At 40.5% G+C, this 19,350-nt stretch overlaps 1 long non-coding RNA gene across 4 annotated transcripts in view; it reads right to left on the reverse strand.

Annotated features, from left to right (window-relative positions):
- Window positions 1–5,234: 5,234 nt before the first annotated feature.
- LOC143158476 (uncharacterized) overlaps window positions 5,235–19,350 on the reverse strand; it is a 45,392-nt gene continuing 31,276 nt past the window's right edge. For all 4 annotated transcript variants that reach the window (XR_012995007.1, XR_012995009.1, XR_012995006.1 and 1 more), the window contains 3 exons: window positions 14,038–14,195; window positions 10,911–11,052; window positions 5,235–6,023 (listed from right to left, as the gene is read on the reverse strand). This is a non-coding gene — a long non-coding RNA (uncharacterized LOC143158476). The remainder of the gene's footprint in view (window positions 6,024–10,910; window positions 11,053–14,037; window positions 14,196–19,350) is intronic.

A 19,350-nucleotide genomic window follows, 5' to 3' on the forward strand; every position in this document is an offset into this window, starting at 1 on the left:
GGAATTGACAGTTCAGCTGAACTACATAGATGTTTGAAAACCAAAAGCTCTTCATAGAGGTTAGTGACAAGGTATTACTTCTTAAGTTAATATCTTCTTCAAGATACTATTTCTTAAGTTGACCTTTCTTAAACAGAATTTTTGTGGTAGTCTTAGAAACTCAGCATAGGACCAAACAGGCCATCTTTTCTTTTCTTTTCTAGAGTAGTACCTTATGAGCAAGGGTGGAAAAATATGTAGTATTTTGTAAGGGATCTTTCCTGAATAGTGCAATAGGAGTTGTAGGTGCTGTATTTGTGAGCAGGCAGAGAATGATGTTTTCCAGTGAAGCTTTCAAAAGCATTAAATTCACTCTAAGAAAACTTCTGAACCTTAGACTTTTCCTGTGAGCATATGATACACATGCCTCAAAAACATAAAACCAAAGAACCCAATCAAAATCAAAACCACAAAACCAATAATAAAAAGCCATTCAGCTGGAGGTATACTGTAACTAGGATCTGTTTCTAGAAAATGAAAACCAGCTTTGCACTCTTTCTCTGCATGCATAGGCTGCTGAAGCATGCATTTTGGTTGCCTCTGTCTGAATACACCACATTCTGGCAATATGGCAAGAAGCAAATAAGATAAAACACACCATGAGATCATATTTTGTAAATCAGAACTTTCCCAAAGAGTACTAGTGACATAATAGATCTAGAAATTAGTAAAAAATATCAGCAGTTTCCATCTTTAAAAGCTCAGTTTATACCTGTTTACCATCATCTAATGTTATATGAAATTCATAAAAGTTGTGAGTGCAACAGTTAAAACAGCACTGAAGAACTGGACTGGATAACCAGTTTAGGGATCTAGATGACTAAAGTATTAGCTCTGAATGCAAATGTAAAGGGATAAAATTCTGCCCATGTTATACAGTTATATAACCGTAAATCTGGAACAACCCTTCTGAGGCCCCTGGAAATTCTGAGATGTTACAGGAATATAGCAGAGCACAAAATCTGACTGAAATCAGCATAGTGCTATCACTCATTCCTAAACTACATGAGAATATATGTATTTACAGGCACAGGAATGGCAAAATTAAAGACAGAAATTCATAAAAAGAGTAAATTCCTTAACAGAAAAAGAAAACACAAAGATATTCAAGCTTTAATGTTCTGGAGTTACACTATAACAACTAACCAATTTTCCATTTTCTTTCAAATGTCCCACACACCTAAGCCTACAAGCAGGTTGTGCTCTTAAATTATCTCTGGATGTAATACTCACAGAAAGACACAGGCTGTAAACAATGAAACATAATTAAAATGGTTTGAAAAATTCCTGTCCAAGTACCTATGATTAAATTATTTCATCTTTAAGTTTGGGCAGCAAGTTTCCCAGGATTCTGTGTACCTATGTTATAACATGGATCAAAGTGTTGGCCATGTAAAATGAGAAACAGGCCAGTGCAAAACTGACAGAATTAATCCATGGTATACACTTTTCCATCATAGTAAATGCTGTTTCTGTGCAGTGAGCCGTCAGTAATCTCAATTCTTTTTCCTGTAAGTAATACAGCTCTGGTTAGTTTAATTTGCCCTGTACTTTAGACTTCCTCTGCAAGCTGCAGTTTAACAGATTTTATGAAGAAGTGTCCTGGTTGCGGCTGGGGTAGTTAATTTTTTTCCTAGTAGCTGGTACAGTGCTGTGTTCTAGATTTAGCATGAGAACAATGTTGATAACGCACTGATGCTTTTGTTGTTGCTAAGCAGTGCTTACACTAAGTCGAGGTCTTTGCAGCTTCCCATGCCCTACCGACTGAGAAGGCTGGAGGGGGCACAGCCAGGACAGCTGACCCAAACTGGCCAGAGGGATATTCCATACCATGTGACGCCATGCCCAGTACATGAACTGGGGGAAAGCTGGCCGGGGGGGCCGCTGCTCGGGCTAGGCATCGGTCGGCGGGTGGTGAGCAATTGCATTGTGCATTGTGCATCACTTGCTTTGTATATTATTATTAATTATTATGATTACTACTATTTTATTTTATTTCAATTACTAAACTGCTCTTATCTCAACCCACAAGTTTTCTCACTTTTACTCTTCCGATTCTCTCCTCCATCCCACCATGGGGGGAGTAAGTGAGCAGCTGTGTGATGCTCAGTTGCTGGCTGGGGTTAAACCACAACAAGATGCAACTATGTTAGAAGAAAAATATTGTTATGTGTTCATAGTGGAGTACCAGAGCCACAAAGCTTTAATCCCCTGTTGGCTATAAACATTAAACTTCACAGTTTCTGTACCACTTCAGAGCAGGGCTATGACATTTTAAAGTCACCATGAATAAGCGTTCCTTTGTGGCAAATACTTAGTCAAGCTAATGATTTTTTTTTTTTTTAATTGTTATTACTGTCACTGCAGAGCTCCAAATAAATGATAAGGAAGTAGTAAAAATAATGATTGCAATGTCTATCAACAGCGCACTGGTAACTTAGGCCTGTAACTCCCGTGCAAACAGCTTGTAGAGTGAAGCGAAAAAAATATTTCATGTAGCTTTAACTAGACCTACTTTACCTGTACAAAAGCTCAAAAATCTCACTTTAAAAATTACAGTAGTCTGTGAGATACTGTACCTGAATTTTCTATTGCTTTCATAGCTTGGCAATCTTTTGGCATGGCCACTGGCACAAGTTCCTCCTGATTGTTAGGCTTACCTACAAGATCTCCTCTTCTGGATGCGAGAGGCTGTCCTGTTTAACATATCATTAAAAGGTTGTGATTTACACCAATCTTTACCAATGTACAAGCGCTAAGTATGTTTAATTCTGTGTGTGCTAATACAGGGCCTGGGGAACCCAAGATAACAGGAGTAATTTTTCAGTGTAAGTAGGCTGTTAGGGTGACATTCACCTGCCCAGGTCCTAACTCGGCGTATGGAAAGGGCTATGTGTAAAACAGGGACTGCAATCTAGATTTCACCGTAAATTTCATTATTAGTCAGACACCTCTTTCCCTATTTGTATGAATTGTACACAGCAAACTTGTTTTCTTCAAAGAAAAATCAAGGATCTTCCTCAATTAGCCGCCTCCTCTCAAATCAAATCAAAGTTTTAATAAGCTGGCAAGCAATACAAAACTATTAACAACATCCTAAAGAAGAAAAACATATTTCTTGCTATCCCTCAGTGAGCTGGAGCTCATTTTGATAACCTGGTTAGCTTCCAGCTTTGTAAGCTACTGAAATATTTTTCGCTCTGGACTATAATCAGACAAAATGAACAAAAGGGAAAACAATTATCATAGCAGTTTTGTTTCTGGAATTTAAATCCTGCCAGCTCCTTCAATTTTGCAAACTGACACCTTTTCAGACGACTTCTTCGTGATAAAACCTCTTTGCTGTGTTTACAGTGCCAGCTGAATGGCAAATTCCCACTACAAGAGGAGCAGTGGATAAGGCTTATTTCCCTGCTCCTGCAGCAAACTGCCCACCTAGCCTGTGAGCCTCCTCTGTAGTTTTGCCTTTGAAGTTTCATCTTGATTGCAGTCTAAACACTCACTAAAGATGGAGAATTTCACCTTGAAGCTGGCAGAGATGTTCTCATTTCTCCACTGGTTGTGCAGAAAAAAATATTCTGGGCTTAGCACAAAAGCTCAGTAGCTCTTTTAAAAGGACTTCCTCTCTTTTCGGGGTCATTAGCTTTAAATATATGGAGCAGTAGTCAGGGAGCAAATGAAGGAGACGGAAGAAAAACGTTTGAAATTAATTGAGGCCTAGAGCGTAATGAAAAAAAGAACCCAAAATCACATTAGAGATGGTTTTTTGGACATGGCTTCTGTTCTGTCCTTCTCCAGCCAGGATTCAGTCTTCCGACAGCAGCCCAGCTGCCTTTGACATGAATTATCTGCTCCAGTGGTGTTCTCCCAGATGAGGTGCCCAGTGCCCCCAGGCCAGCTTTCAGAAAAGGGTCAAACTCTGTGAGAAACTGAGCATTTTTGCAAAGGTCTGAGGATCCTCACAAACTGGGTGAAGCCAGAGTCTCTTCTCCTGCAATAGCAATAGACTCTAAAGTTGCTCAGAGCAGGGAAGGATCAAAAGTATTCATCCCGGTTACCTCAGGAAGAAGGAGACTAGTTGCCAGGCCCTCTTAAATTTTTAGATCAGATTGGATGTCTTAGAATATTCATAGGACATTTTTTGCAGACAATAAATATTGAAAGTGCTGTCTTTTGCTGAAGCTTGAAAAACGTGAGGGTGGGTACTTTAAAACACAACATGCAAATGCGAAAGCAAGTAGATCAAACCTAAAATAAGAAAGAGTAGAAGTAGTGTGACTTTCTTTGAATCTGGTCAAAGCTGTAGGTCGCTTTACTGTTATCTGAATGGGATCAGATATTGTTGGCATGGTAATATGCAAAAATCACGTTGTCATACACGCACACAATCTATTTTACCAGCTAGTACTTTGCAATACTACAAATCAGCATTTCCCCTCCAAGATCTTTCCTAAATAATTTTACAAGGAATTTTACACCAGATGAGGAAATAAAGAGGATTCATGCAAATGTTCATTCCCACGTTAAATGGGAGGGTGCAGCAGAGAGACTGCAGTTTTTATTCAAGCTGAAACCCTGCTTCAGTCCTGTGTGGCCTTTCTTGGGGAATTCACTGTACAATTTTTTATTTTACAGAAATAAATCCACTTTAAAGTGTCCTAAGATGTCCAGAAGTGGAGCAAACAAAAATTCTGACTTGAAAAGCTCAGAAGTGAAAATCTCTAAGTCAGTGCCATTAACTACCACAGTTAGAGCTGCTCTCCTATTCTTTTCTCTCTAATAAACTACTGGAACAGCAGGTAAAAGAGCTATGATGAAGGCATGTGGAAAAGTTACTTATAAATAACAGCGAAATCCAAAGGTAGGTGTAATCCTGTGGACAAGGGCTCCCTCTGTGCAAAGATATTCCCTGTCACAGGACAGGAACAGTGTGCCACAGTGAAAGGTGCCAGCAGTGGGAGGAAGCACATAAAAGAAATTAGCCCTCTCCCCTTTCTACCAGTAAATCCGTCTGGTAACAGCTGTTACCTATCCAGTTTATACAATCTCTTCTCCAAAATCTTTGATGTCCAGAAGACTGGAAAATCTAATCATGTCTTAGGAAAGAGAACAACAAAAATATTGGGAAAGTAATAAAAACACAAACAATTCTCTTATTGCAATACTTGCTGAGAAAGAAAGTTCTCCAGATCTGGTTAGTTAGCAAACTCTTTTATAAACCAGTCATGAATGGATGAAATTTACTATTTATGGCTATGGAAATAAAATTTTAAAAAGGACTTGCTTTATTCAGCAATCTTGAGAACAATGATATATTTTCATTTGCTCTGCTAAGGACAACCAAAAAATGAGAGCATTGAGGCTTCCTCTGAAAGTCTTCAGCTTACACAGCCAGAATATAGTTTAGCCCATTACCCCAAGGGCCTGATTCTACATTACATCAGCTCTAATGGAATTACATTTGTGCAACGAAGACGATAATGAAATAAATAAATAGATCACAATATCCCTGGTTCTACTACACGACCAAACTGGCGGGATACACCGTGCGCCGGGAGGCCTGTGGTAAGGCACCGAAAGTGGAGCAGCTTGGCGGCTGCCTGCCATGCCACGGCTTCCCAGCTGGAGAGGCGGCCTCCCGAGAGAGGCACACCGAACCCAACCCCACGCTGGGAATGACGTAACTCCTCTCTCTGGCGCTGACGAAATGGCTTGAGATGTGCTACCCGTGACATATGCCCCACAGTAGCTGAATGAGGAATGAGAGTCCTCTTCCGTCCCTTTTGCCCCAGACAAAAAGTGGCATCGTTATGCAAACAGGCACCGCTCGGGGCACGTAAGCAGGCTGCACTGCATCGCCGCTCGCTCACGTCGGGTGTATCAGGCTACCCGGCGCTGGGGTCAGGCAGGGTTTGGCCAGCTGCACGGGAAACAAACAGCAGCTCCTTCTGGAAAACAGAGGGAGGGGGCCAGTCTCCATGCACCTGTTGAAACAAGATTATAAGATTTAGGTTAGGAATGCCAATATGCTTCTCCTGCACAGATCCTGCAGGCACACCTGTGGTACCTAGCAGAGATTGCAAAACTTCGCACAGAGGGGACCGCTCTCACTGCTGTAAAACAGGAATAGCACTCGTACCAAATCTGATATGTAAAGTGAGAGAGAGAATCTGAATTTTAAATATGAATTTTAAAGCTCTTCCTGTATCATCATCCCATTCACCTACAGCTCCTGTGCATGCGAATCTCCCCAGACACATCTCTCCAATGTGTAACCTCAGTTACACATCAGATAATACGCCCAGAGAGCTATTTTTTTTTTCTATTTGGAGATTATGCAGTACAAACTCTCATTGGCTTATTTTTCTTTTAAATCACTACAAAATGTCTCTCTGTTTTGGAGGGGGAGGAAAGTAGAAGGGGAGTAGGCTAATGCATTTTAAATTTTAAGGGAAAGAACCCCTCCAAAGTACAAAATCTTTCAAAGACAGACTTAACGTGGTTTGTGAAACTTGTGTGTGACTGCTGTTTATAACTTGTACCACACTCTGCCTCCTTCACCCTCTGACACATAGCAAGAAAACTGGATTCAAAATGAGATTGCACCATGGTGAATTCATTCCTTGAATTGCATCGTACGTTTCAGCAATACACAGCGTGGGAACACGTCGATTAGCTCTCGCTTTGAAGAAATTGGATTTGCAAAGGTCAGCAGTGGCTCGGCCCATTTCTCAGCAGATCTTTGGCTTGCTTTTCATCCCGGGACTAGCAGGGAGGAGGTCAGAGAGGAATGACAAAAAGAGCGAGCTTTTTGAAGCGCGCCCAAAGAATCTGACCCTGCTCGCAGCAGCGTGGAGGTTTCTTTTGCTCAAAGCTAATAAATAGGTAGATTTTATACCAAATTTACAGGAATAACTTTCCGGGTTTACTTTACGTACTAAACAATTCATTATTTTGGTATAAACTAAGAAATGCTTTTGAGTGTAACTTTCAGTCTGGTGAGAGCTGCCTGAAGCTAATCCGTAGAAACGGCTCACTCGCCCTCCCCCATCCATCCCTCTTTTTGTGCGAAGGGGAGCCGCCAGCCTGGAAAAAAGGTGGAAGGAGGCAAAGCTCAGCCCCCAGTGGAAGTGCAAAACCCGGGGAGTTTGTGCTCTGTATTTCTCCTTTGAAACACATTTCCCAGTTGTTTAGCTTGCTCCCGTGCCAACGTACTGAGACAGAGGTAGCTTCATTACCCTTTCAAGCCGGAAAACTCACAAAATATTTTGGCCACCCTCCACACCTTATTAACATAAACTGGAGTTTCCTCCCGCCGCTGGCAGGGCAGGGCGCTGGGAATGTGTGATCTTGGCATTTCGGCGGCTGTCGCCGAAGTCCACCTTATTCCTGCGGTGAAGGATTACTCCTGGATCCTGAACAGGGGGTTGCTGTGGGCACTTACACCGGAAAGCCACAAAAGAGGGAAGGAGGTGGGGAAAAAAGAAACGAGGGCAGGTTAGAAAGGAATCCAAGAAAACCAGCAAGCCTGAGTTCCTTCACCTGTAAATATTAAACACCTCTTGCAGAAATATAGTACATACAGACTGAAATGTGTCTCCTAGAAAACTGGGAATAATGGACTTGTTTGCTCCATTAGTATATTTTTTTGGCAGGTCCCTTTCATATGCTTCGATTTCTCTGGCTTTAAAGTCTCATGAAGGCTTGCGGTGTGGGGAGAGAGTAGAGAGAATAGCTCCGGCTGCTGTTGCAGGTCTCCGAGAGCTGTAAAAATTTGCTTTTCCCTGGCTCTTCCAACACATAACGTTGCAGCATTCTGGCATAAACTATAATTTAGAAAGGATCCAAATCACAGAAGGCCAAATCCTAATGCCCCTGTAGGTTCCTGTTAAGTAGCCAGTACTGATCCAGGTGAATTCTCCCTGACATTAACTGAACAAAAGGTGAATGCCAGACTTTGCCCCGACTAATTTATTCAAGTTGGAGAATTCCTTTCAGAGTCGGTCCCAGGGATTCCGAGAGGTCTGGCTGCTGCAGGAGGTGGCAGCAGGAATACTGCAGATCTTGGGAAACCTGCTGGAGGGGAGCATTTACAGCATGTGTAAAAGAGGTGCAGGGCAGAGCTTTTCAGGAAGACGAAGAAGATGAAAAGAGAGTGGCTATCGTCAAAATGACAGATGAGTGATGTTTCTGTGACATAACAGGAAGTAATAAATGCTGGTTTCAGGCTTTTAGTGGGGAAATGGTTTGTTCACCTACTGCTGCATAACTACATCAGGCTTCCCCCAACATCTAATCATCTCCATGAAGGAATGGGTCTATGGAGGGCTCGTAACAACTCTGCCAAGGAGACTGTGCCAGCTCGCCTCCCAGGTGTTACGTTACCACGGATCCAGGCATACCCTGGAGTTTCTCATTACCTCACAGACCAGCAACCTTTCGGCTGAGCCTTCACTTTCCAGCCACAGATGTGGAGGCAAGTAGGGGATCTGAATAAGGTTCCCAGCTAAGGGGATCTCTCTTCGGAAATAGCATTTTGTGCTAAATATGAGATTCCCATCTAGAGGTTTGGTTACAGAATCCTTTCGAGGAATATAATTTTTAATTGGATTGGTTCCACAAAATTTGACCTGTAGGAAGTTGTCACTTATGGACACACACATCATTTGCAAATTTTGCATCTGTGTATGTGCAGACAAACATTATCTAACATGCAGAGTTTAGGCATAAGGAGGTGTATCTGGATTATCTGTGCACAGCCGTTCATGCTCAGCAATCAAATCCCAGAACTAGCTTCTTTTTTATATTTAGCATCCTATTGTCTCTCTGTTTTCATTTTTAACACACTCTTTTATGTGTGATATTTTTATCAACACTTACTTCAGCTTCCTTCAGTGGAGAAAGGTGTCCTTACTGCACCTTTCACATATGAATAGGCTTCGTAACTGAAAACACAGAGTGCTGGTTTTAGCTTTCTTTTTTCAAAAACAAAACAAAGTAAGTCAGAAGGTTAAACAACTACAGTTGAGGCTACCTTGCTGAGCTGCAATAAAAAAGAAAAGATTGGTCTGAACACACATTTTTTCATTAAAAAAAAATGCACATAAATTACAGCTGCTGACCATGTAGTCATTCTTTTTATGAGGTGTTTCCCTATACCCATATATGATTTCCACATATAAATTCCCCATTGGTCTGAAAACTGCTCACATGAAACTGATGTTTTTCTTAATAAATTGTCCGCAGAATCTGTATTTCATCTCGGACATAAAAAGTTCATTAGGGAAAAAAAGCATCCCGGTGTCCTGGTGGAAAGCAATACCAGACACTATCCAAGCTAAAAAAAGATCTGACTGTGTAGCCTTTTTTTCCTGCTTTTCTACTTAATTATTTTCCATAATTTAATAAAATCCAATATACCATAGCATACTATAATGGTGCCTGCAGTAACAACCATCTAGTCCAGAGCAGAGAAAAAAGCAATTCTGTTTCGCTGAGTATTTCAGTGTGTTAAATTTTGTTTCCTTTAAAATTCTCTAGGAGAGGGAATAGGCACCTAGCCCTGAAACAGTCTGTCTCCGAGCACAGAAACCCCGAAGCCCTCTGCTATGAAAGAGCCTGTTTGATGAGATGCTCTCGAACCATGCAGTGTGGAAGCCTGGGAACTGCTCCAGGTCTGCTTACCGAGGTCTTCTCACCAGGGAAAAATCACTGGAACTAGAATCAAATGTTCCATATGGGATGCTCAGTTATGAATCTGAGAAAGCATTAAAAATATGAAATTGTGAAAAAATTCCCCAGGCACACACATGAAAATGAAAACCCACATTCATCATTACCTCTGCTACTCCATGTAGAAAAGAGGCAATACTAAACTAAACCGGATGGCTGCGTATTAAGGGTCATCTGCTGCTCTTACTATGGAAGCGCAGCTGTCTCCTGAAGAAGCCAGTGAGTTCAGCAGAGACCGGGTGAAGAATGTGCTCCTAAGAGATTCCTCCTCCTAGAGGAAAATGCTTGGTTTGACAAACTGTTGGATGTGTGTCAGAATGTGACAGACAGGGGACATTTTTAGGAACACTTCACTGAACTAATGTAGCGGAGTGTGGTCCCCAAAAGTACAGTTGCTTTCATTCCCATAATTTACTTTCATCTGTCTTTTTCAAAACCTTCCCTAATTAAGCTTAATTGCCATGCAGTCACACATTAGTGCAACATTCTGTCCACTTGTGGACCACCCATAAAATGTTTCATAGCATTAATCCTGGAAAGTGGTAGATTGCTTGTTTTGTTTTGTTTTTTAATGTGCATAAGTGCCTATAATGCATAGCGATGGCTTTCTGGAACTGATACTTGACTCTGATTATCATGAAACGATTCTTAGTTTATATCAGAAAATTAGAGAGGTCAGAAGGGTGTTTGTGTTTTCGGAAAAACAAGCAATTGTGATGATTTGGAATCCAATGTCTTTGGTGCAGAACTCAGACATGGGGATTCCCGGCTCCATGTAATATTTAACTCCTTCTTAGGACAGTTATGTGCCAGACCATAACAACTTGGATACCCTCAGCTTTTGTGAGTTAGCTAGGTTCTCTGCATCACTTAAGTCTCGGTGATTTAGACTCATAAGCAGCAGTGATCTGATGACCTAATGAAACCCAGGAAAACTATCTTTAAAGCTGGGCAAAGGTCTAGCCTGGAGGACGCCTCTAAGTAATTTGTAGGAGCTGATCCATTACAGAGTATTTAGAAATAGTAAAACAAAACAACAGCAACACAGAATCGCAGGGAAGGCCACTGAAATATTCTTGTAAGCAGCTGATTATTCATCTCTCAAACTACAGTTTATCTGAGTGCAGTAGTTCTCATACCTTTGAAGTTAAGATGACCCCTGAATTTCTAGGATGCTCAAGCAAAAGCAGCAAGTACCAGGTACCTCAGAAGAAAGCTGCTCCCAAGATGCTTCCAGACAGAAATGCTCAGTCAAGCTGGGTGGGCTGAAAATTCACATGACTAGAGGGACAATGACAAAAAGACAAGCAGAAAGTAGTGTTAGATAATAAAATCAGAACTTTTGTAGCAATCAGACAACATGATATTTTATAGCACAAAGATATACCATGAGGGAATTCCAGCCTCACTCACTTTGGTGAGAGTCAGAGTTCACACAATATGACTAAAAATTTCATTTGCCATTTACACTGGCTACTCTTTCCTATGGTTTCTGGGCACTGTGGGACAACGCCAGTATTTTTGCCACTGCTAGAAATACTTTTCTTAGTCCAGAAATGACAAAGAGAAAGGGAAAAACAAAATTTAGGTCCAAGTTAATATTTCTAAATTATTAATAAAAGTGATTAAGTTACATCTAGTCCTTTCCAAAGCTTTCAAGCTTTGTAGAATGTATACGTTGGAAAGGGAAAAATGAAAGGAGAAATACCAAGAACTCTCTAACCAGCAAGGACTAGTTGCACATGTAACTTATTAGCTAAATTTGTCCAAACTACATAGTACTAGAAAGATGCACATTCTTTGAAAAAAGTAGGGGTCTTACGTTATGCATGTGAGACAAAAGTAAAACGGAGAACAGGAGATGCACACATTATTGCCTGTGAGCCCAAAGGCAAGTTCTGATGATGATTTAACATTTTAATGTCAGGGAAAATAATTCTTTTCAGTCACACCTTTATGAATTTCAAAACTGAGAAAAAAACCCCCTGCCTCTAGCTTAATTGATTTGAATAAAAATGCAAACATATAAATTTATTTTGCTTAATAAAAGCTATAAAATGTCAAATGACACAAAATTTCTTCAAAAATTTCTTTCTGAAAAGCCACACACACAAAAACTCATTGTTATCTATGTTAATACTATCTTTGTCCCTTATTTACCACCCAGCCCTAGCATTCTTTCTGGGTGGGAACTGCGCAAGGCAAACACTCATGGGCAAACTGAAGTGACAAGCAAGCAAGAAAAACAGAGTAAAGAAATGAAAAGTGTGTACTTGCTCTGCCAGCTATGCTGCAGGATACCGAAGATATCATAGCTGCATTGAGTCAGCCCTAGAATTTTAATAGGTCATTATAGAGGAAATTTGACATATATTATTAAAGAGAACCCCCCAGCTCAGAAATGCTGGAATAAATTAACACATTGCAATTCTACTGACACCGCCAGGGTCATTCCCAGGGAGAAACTGGTGTTGTCTTTTGTTTTGTCGAGTAGGATTCATTCCTTCAATTTCAAATTCTCTTTCAAATGTTAACATATCTAGATGGCATAAACGTGGCAATCCTGGTGACTACTATACAAGGGAGGCAGGCTTGTTTGCTACAGGGCTTCTGCACTTTGGGTCCTCAACGTCTGGGGCGCAGCCTAATCCAAGGGGTATAGGCAGTAGGGTTAGGATATGTATGTTGTGGAATATGGCAATCTGGAATGGCTTTGTGGCTATTTACTCAGAGAAAGAGTGGTGCCACCTCTCTGTGATCATTTCTACGCATCTTTTTACTCGCATTTAAAAATAAGTCAAACATCCAATCTCTAAAAATACCAACTACTCACAAAAATATACAGCTCCTTAGGGAAATGAGGTTACAACATAATCGTGTTGTACGAGTGTTTGCCTGTCATCTGTTTGCTCTTTCCCCCCAGTTTTTAACTCCATTTTACAGAAGGGCAGAGGTCTCAACGACTGTCAAGTTCTTACAAGTCCTGTGCAAAATGGGGGCAGCCCGGGACCGTGTACGCAGCAGCGCTGCCCTGGCCACGCATACAGTCCTTCCTGCCAGGTGCTGGAGGCACGAAGGACAGGGAGGGCTGGTGGTGGTGGAGAGCTGGAAAGCAGACCATGAGGCTGAAGAGACAGAAATCTATAGGAAATGAGGCCTCTTTAGTCTGGCTGCCTGTGGGTCAACTTGTTAACTGATTTATACCATTTTTTTCCCCTCAGTTCTTGAGTTCTGCTGAAAATTATTTTTCTGCCAATGATGCTTTCCAGGAAAAGACTGCAGTGCTCACTTCAGAACTCCTGACAGTATCATTTATATGCTGAACAAGGGGGCATAGCAAACAAGCTTTTTCTTATGTTTTGCTTTAACCTTGCTGATGCCTTTTCGGTGAACTATGAGCCAAATTCTTCATTTCACTGATTTAACAAGTGTGCAGATACTGACATCTCCAATCCCACTTTTCCAGGTCAAGATCACGTTTCTTTAGAGACCAGCTGAGCCTGCAGACCTCCGAGTCTATTTTCTCATAAATGCCGGTCTCACGGATTTTTAGTGGGAGAGCAAGTGTGGGTTGGGGGCTCGGTACCTACCTATGTATAGTACATATTTGTATTTAATTCTGAGATGCAGCTACCCTGATGGTTATAATCCTGTCCCATAGAAAGCAATATTAAATACAGGGCCTGTTCCTATAGGCTCAGTTCAAATGTGGTTAATCAAATGAGTCCATATTCTGTAGGTTTCAGTACTCCTGAGAGTAACAGAAAACCAGTGACACCAACAAATCGTGATTAAAAATGCAGGAAGCCTCATCAGGGAATGATTGCAGCTTTCCTACTTTGTTTTGATTAATATTTAATTCTGGTACAGACAGAAACAAGAATACAATTGAGGCTGAAAAAAGTATTTGTTCTAATGAAAGTATTTTGCTCATTAACAGTACTATCACTCAGTGAATAACAAAAGAACTGCGATGAACTCCATTGATTAAAAAAACGCCCACAACTATTTAAGAAACCAAATATATATTTAGGGTCCTAGGCAACAAACATCAGGTACCTGAGGCCTCCCAGGAAAGAAACACACATTCATGATTATATACAGTAATACCATTTCAGGGCTTGTCTGGATGAAAAGCGTTGAATAAGTTTATATAGCTGACATCCAGATCACTGCAATCTAAATACGTACAAACCTGCGTAATCTAGTCCAGACAAAGAGAAGCACCTTTCCACCTGGGAGCAAATAACAAATGTTATCACTCACCCAGTGGGTGCGTGGGGTGAGAGGGGTGGTTCGAATACACCCGGTGCTGTCAGGACCACGGCTTCTGCGGAGCTAGCTGCCCACGCTCCCATCCTCCCTGGCAGCGGTAAGTTGCTGGAAGCCCACAGCCCACCTCTGCGCTCTGCTGCTTAGGGCATCTAAGAAAGGGAAAAAGGACGTAAGTGAATCCATTAACTATTGATGCTTCTCGCTACACCTTTACATTTATTCTTTGGCTGTGATGCAAAAAATTAACTTAGGGCAATGATGCCTCAAGCTCAGCAACTGACATCCTGCATCATCTTTCTGAAACTGAAGTTTAGAAACTGAAGTTTTTCTAAAACTAAAGTTTTAGAAAGATCATTTCAAAAACTAAAGTTTGAGTTAGCTGCGATAGCAGAGAGACTGTTTCTGCCATTGTTTGCACTCAAGCAACCAGGCAGAGTTACACTCACCGGAGGCAAACGCTGGCTGATATAGTTTCTGACACAACTGGAAGTTTCTTTGCTTTCTCCATCTTTCATAAAAGACTGAGATCAATAAATCCTTTCTGTCTTCTACTAAGGAAAAAACCCACGATGTGCTGCTGTAGCTTGGGAAAACATAAACTTTGAGGACCTACTTCTGCTGCCATTTCAGAATTGCTTTAAGGGTTTGTCTGCTGTCCTCATTGTAATGGTTTGCATCACCATCCAGGAAAAATATACTGCAGCAGTGTACTTATTCATGATGAAAATTCCACATGAGTAACACTCAGGAATATTAGAACCAACCTATACGTATATGCACGTATAGTTAGAATTACAATTTTTTTTTTAAACAAAATCATAAACCCCCCCCCGTAACTGTCTTGAGCCTAATAAGCATAACAAGGCCATCAGTCTAGAAGTGTATAACTTTGCATGTTTAAATGTATCTGTATAAATATTAATCTGAATAATTTTATCTGCCTCAAAAACGTAAAAAATTACCCGAACAGAAGTTCTTTGGCCTTTAGGTAGACTTCAACAGTTAAAAAAAGCCCAGCATTCAAAACAACAACACAACATCAACAATAACAAAAATATTTATTCTTTCTGCTGAAGCCATTACCCAACTTCCCAGCACTAATCCTGAACTCTGCTTCTTGCTAGCACTTACTTGCTGTAAGTACGACAAAGGGCAGACAAGAGCACCAGACAATATAAACTGAAACACTAGCTTGAGCGTAACCGGAGAACCGAGTTCTGCCAGACCCTCGCAAGCCTGAACTCGTGCAGCTTTTACCGGCAGGTCATTGGAGAAAGCTCAGCTGTGGTTACTGCTCAGGCAGGCAGAGCCAAGGGCACCGCTGGATGGGGGCCAGGACGCCCAGCACCGTGCACCCCGGAGCTGCGGTGCCTCCGTCAGCCTAGGAGGGGGAAATAACGTGTAATAATTGTGCTGCGTGGCTTCGTTTAGAGGAAGCCCTGACTTACAGAAACAGCAGGCTCTGTTTTGGGAAGGGACAGACCCTCTGGACCTACAGAGCACTGTGGGAACGGTTCTGTCGCTTTTGTTCACACTAAGCGGGCCCGTTCCCCCAAGCAGACCCAAACACTCGCATGAACTCTGCATAAATAAGGTTATAAAGCTACTAATGTTCTTTAACCATAAAGAGATAATACCAACCATGAAACCTGAGGGGCTTTTTCTTGTCTCCTGCACATATGAAAGATGGCATTAAAAGAGATTAGTTTTAAACCACTTGCAATTTCCTTTATGCAATAAAAGATTTTCTTTGCTTAGAATTTTCCTATTTATGGTGTGTATTTGGACTCAGTATAACATAATACTTCCCTCAGTATCCCTACTTTTAATGATGCTAGCAGTATTTGAGCCATTCATCAAACATGACAATTGAAACAGCTAGGAGTTAATGGGAGCATGAGCGGTTTGACAAACACAGTCTATTTGACAAGGCTGAGGTCAGGACTAAAAGAACTGCTCGTGGTTAAATAAACAGAAAAGCAACAAAGTAAAAGCCAAATCTTTGCAGCCATTTATCAACTTTAAAAGCCTTTTTGTTATAAGAAACATAAAGTGAAGCTGCACACAGAGATGGGAATTAAATGGGGTTGGAAGAATTCAGTTGGCTTCTTTTTTAGGTGAAATTAAAAAGCTCAGTTAAAACTGAAGGATTATGTCCATAAAACTGACACGTAGCTACATAATACCTAAATCTACACTTTAGAGCTATCCGCTTGTGAACTGACTTAAAGAACCTAGTCTTTTCCAAGATAACAGACTGATTCAGGTGGCATTGAAAGGAGAACGATAGGAGAAGAGACGGCTTTCTTGATGCCTGCAAAGCAGGAGAGCACCGTGTAGGCATGTTCAGGACCACAGCTGAGACTCCATCCATTCATTGCTGCTTCAGTAACAAATTTACCTGATACTAATCTGTGCAGGAGGCCTTCCAGAGAGTCTTTGCAAAATATCAGAGTTTTGTGTTAGACACAATATTGCCTGTAGAAAATTCCTGGATGTCAAATGACTCCTGGAAGGTAATAATTAGCACACCCACTAACTTCCTCCCTTTACTTGGTTCATGGACATCTTTTTTTTTTTTTTTTTTTTTTTTTTTTTTTTTTTTGACTTGGGGAGATTAGTTTGGGCTCATCATCTTTTTCCTCCATCCAAGCCCCTGAAGAGTCTAGGAAAGGTAGAAGCACTGGATCTGTTCTTGTGCTCCCTGAGTAAAGTGGCTTTCAGAGCATGCAGCACACGCACACAAAAAAGGACAATTTCTCTACCCTTTTCTTTTAAGTGCACATAGGCATGCAAAATCAAATCCTTACTATCCTGGGTTCAGTCTTGCAACCGATACACCAAAGGCAGTATCCAGGCATTATAACGTTGATTTCAATGGGAATAAGACTGACTTTCCTGTGATTCAGCTTCCCTGCTGTTTAAATTTGGGGGTGATAATATTCTCCTGACTAGATAAGACAATACAGATTTAGGTACTCAGAAATTCTTGGATATTATAGCTGTGCAGAGTACTTTTTAATCATTTGCCTACCATCACCTTGTGTAATCATTTATATCACTGTCCAGAAACCACCAGTACCATTAGGGAATTTCCATCAGAAGCAAATAAAATAATCTGGCAAAACTCAGTAAGCTTTTGCAATCCTAAAGTTTCAGGAAAGGTCTTTATGGCTTTGAGGCTGGACATGTTGCCAGATGAAAAATCCCTTTTCTTTTGAGACTTCTCCATCCTTCCTATTGCTTTCATGCTTTTATGGCTACTGGCAGTTTAGAGACAATAAAGAAAAAAAAGGCATGTATCGAGGCACAAAGACAGCAGAATGACTAAGAATAGTTATACATTTACAGATTAATTTTGTGCATCTTACTTGTTTCTCTAATAACTTTTCATTTTTTCTTTCATAAGGCAATTTGTACAACTAACTAATATATTTAACAACTCGTATTGCTGCTGGAAAATCACGAAAGACTTCTTTTCCTGGAAGTGATTGATTATAGTCTGGACAAATGAAATAATTTTCCCTGTTCTCTTCTCGTTATGCTTTGAGCAAAAAACCCGTTACAGGAGCACTGGGCAGCCATTTGGAGCTAGGAAATGTATTCCATTTAGCCTGTCAAACACAGTTTAACTGCTGTCTCAACTCTGCCTCTTTTCCAAACCTCCTTTTCAAGACTACACTAATATAACCTAATTTTGACAGAGCATTCTGGACTCTGGGCAGCTCTGGCTCTTGAGCTCTTTTCCATCTGGAATGGTCTTTTCATCTGCTTAATCCCAAGGCTTTCTGGTTAGTTTCATTTAGTTGTTTTGTAATATACAACCTACAGTTGTCTTATAAAATAATTTATAGCACTCACTTGGACTCCTTTTTGGAACTTTCTATTTGGAAAAAAATAAAAAATAATCAACCAAACAAAGCTCAATCCTGGTTTTACTTTTCAATAAAAATGTTGTTACCCAAAATACTGGCATGGATGTCTGAAGACTGCACCCTCCTTTCCAACGTCAGCAATACAAGTGTCTTTTATAATGGACATAATAGCTACTTTGTGTCATGGTTATGTTGTGTTTGGGGTTTTTTTCTGTGTTCAAAAACATATAAAAATACATTTAAAATGTTCAGTGTGACAAACATTTAACGACATGATTGTATCCAACCTTCAGTAAAGCAGGATCCTGGAACAGAGCACAACAAGAGTAATGCTAATTTTAAGATGAAACTTCATGTGTTCATGCAGAACATATACAAATCACATTACTAACATTTTTTACTAATGTAGTCACATAATAGCTAGGTCTGGATTCAAAGATTCAGGAGATCCTTTACAGTCTCATATCTCTTGTAAATGCTTTATGGATGGAATTATTTCTTCGTGCTATACAAAGAAAATCCCATTTCACAAAGGCGGGTTTGTTACCTACTTGAATATTGATTGGCTTTTTTTTTTTTTTAACTTCTGTGATCAGCAGCGTGCTAAACTGCTTAAGGAAATCAACCCTATTCATGCTTTTACCCTCTTTTCTTAACCAAATTGAGTTGGTGCTGAGAGATTTTTCACTGCAACAATGGTAAAAGTCTTTAGTCTAGTCCTGGGGAGGTGGAGGTTAGGATCAAGATTCTACTTTCACTTTGCAATATTATTGCAATCAACCAACAAGAACAAAACCATTGTTATGTTTTTAACATTTTTATTATTAAAACTGTTCATGCACTGACAGCCTACCAAAGTCCTTCCCAAAATTCATCTTCACACCTTCTCCGTAGTTGGTCCACAAGAAAGACTCCTCAATAAAAAGCAGTATGCATCAGGCACACGGAGTAACAGGCCCAGAGGAAAGACCAGCTTAGGAGAGCCTTGCTTTGGCTAACTCCAGGTAGGACTGTCAGGTGCTAATGACCAGGTTTTAATCAGTCCCCAAACCAAGAACTAAGAAAAGATATGTACTACAAAATATGAAGTGCATCTTTCTGGTTCTCAGGAAGTACTATTCCAATTTTTGTTGTATTTTACTTTAATAATAGTCATTCAGTACACACCAAACACATTTGTTTGCTATCTCTATAATTTAGTGCATTAATAGAAAATACTACTATTGTGCCACCTCAGGTTATGCTGTAGATCACTGACTAATAAATCTTCTTCTTAAGCTATGTATCCTTGTTCACCGAGAGAAACAGTAAAGTAAATTTACGGGACTGTTATTGATCTCCGAACAACTACACAAACTGCTACATTAGAATCTTTTACGGTCCATCCTATACAGGGCACAGAGCTGCGTTCAAATCAGTCATCTCTTTT

This window comes from Aptenodytes patagonicus, chromosome 3 (genome assembly GCF_965638725.1).
Source record: "Aptenodytes patagonicus chromosome 3, bAptPat1.pri.cur, whole genome shotgun sequence".
Lineage (NCBI taxonomy): Eukaryota > Metazoa > Chordata > Aves > Sphenisciformes > Spheniscidae > Aptenodytes > Aptenodytes patagonicus.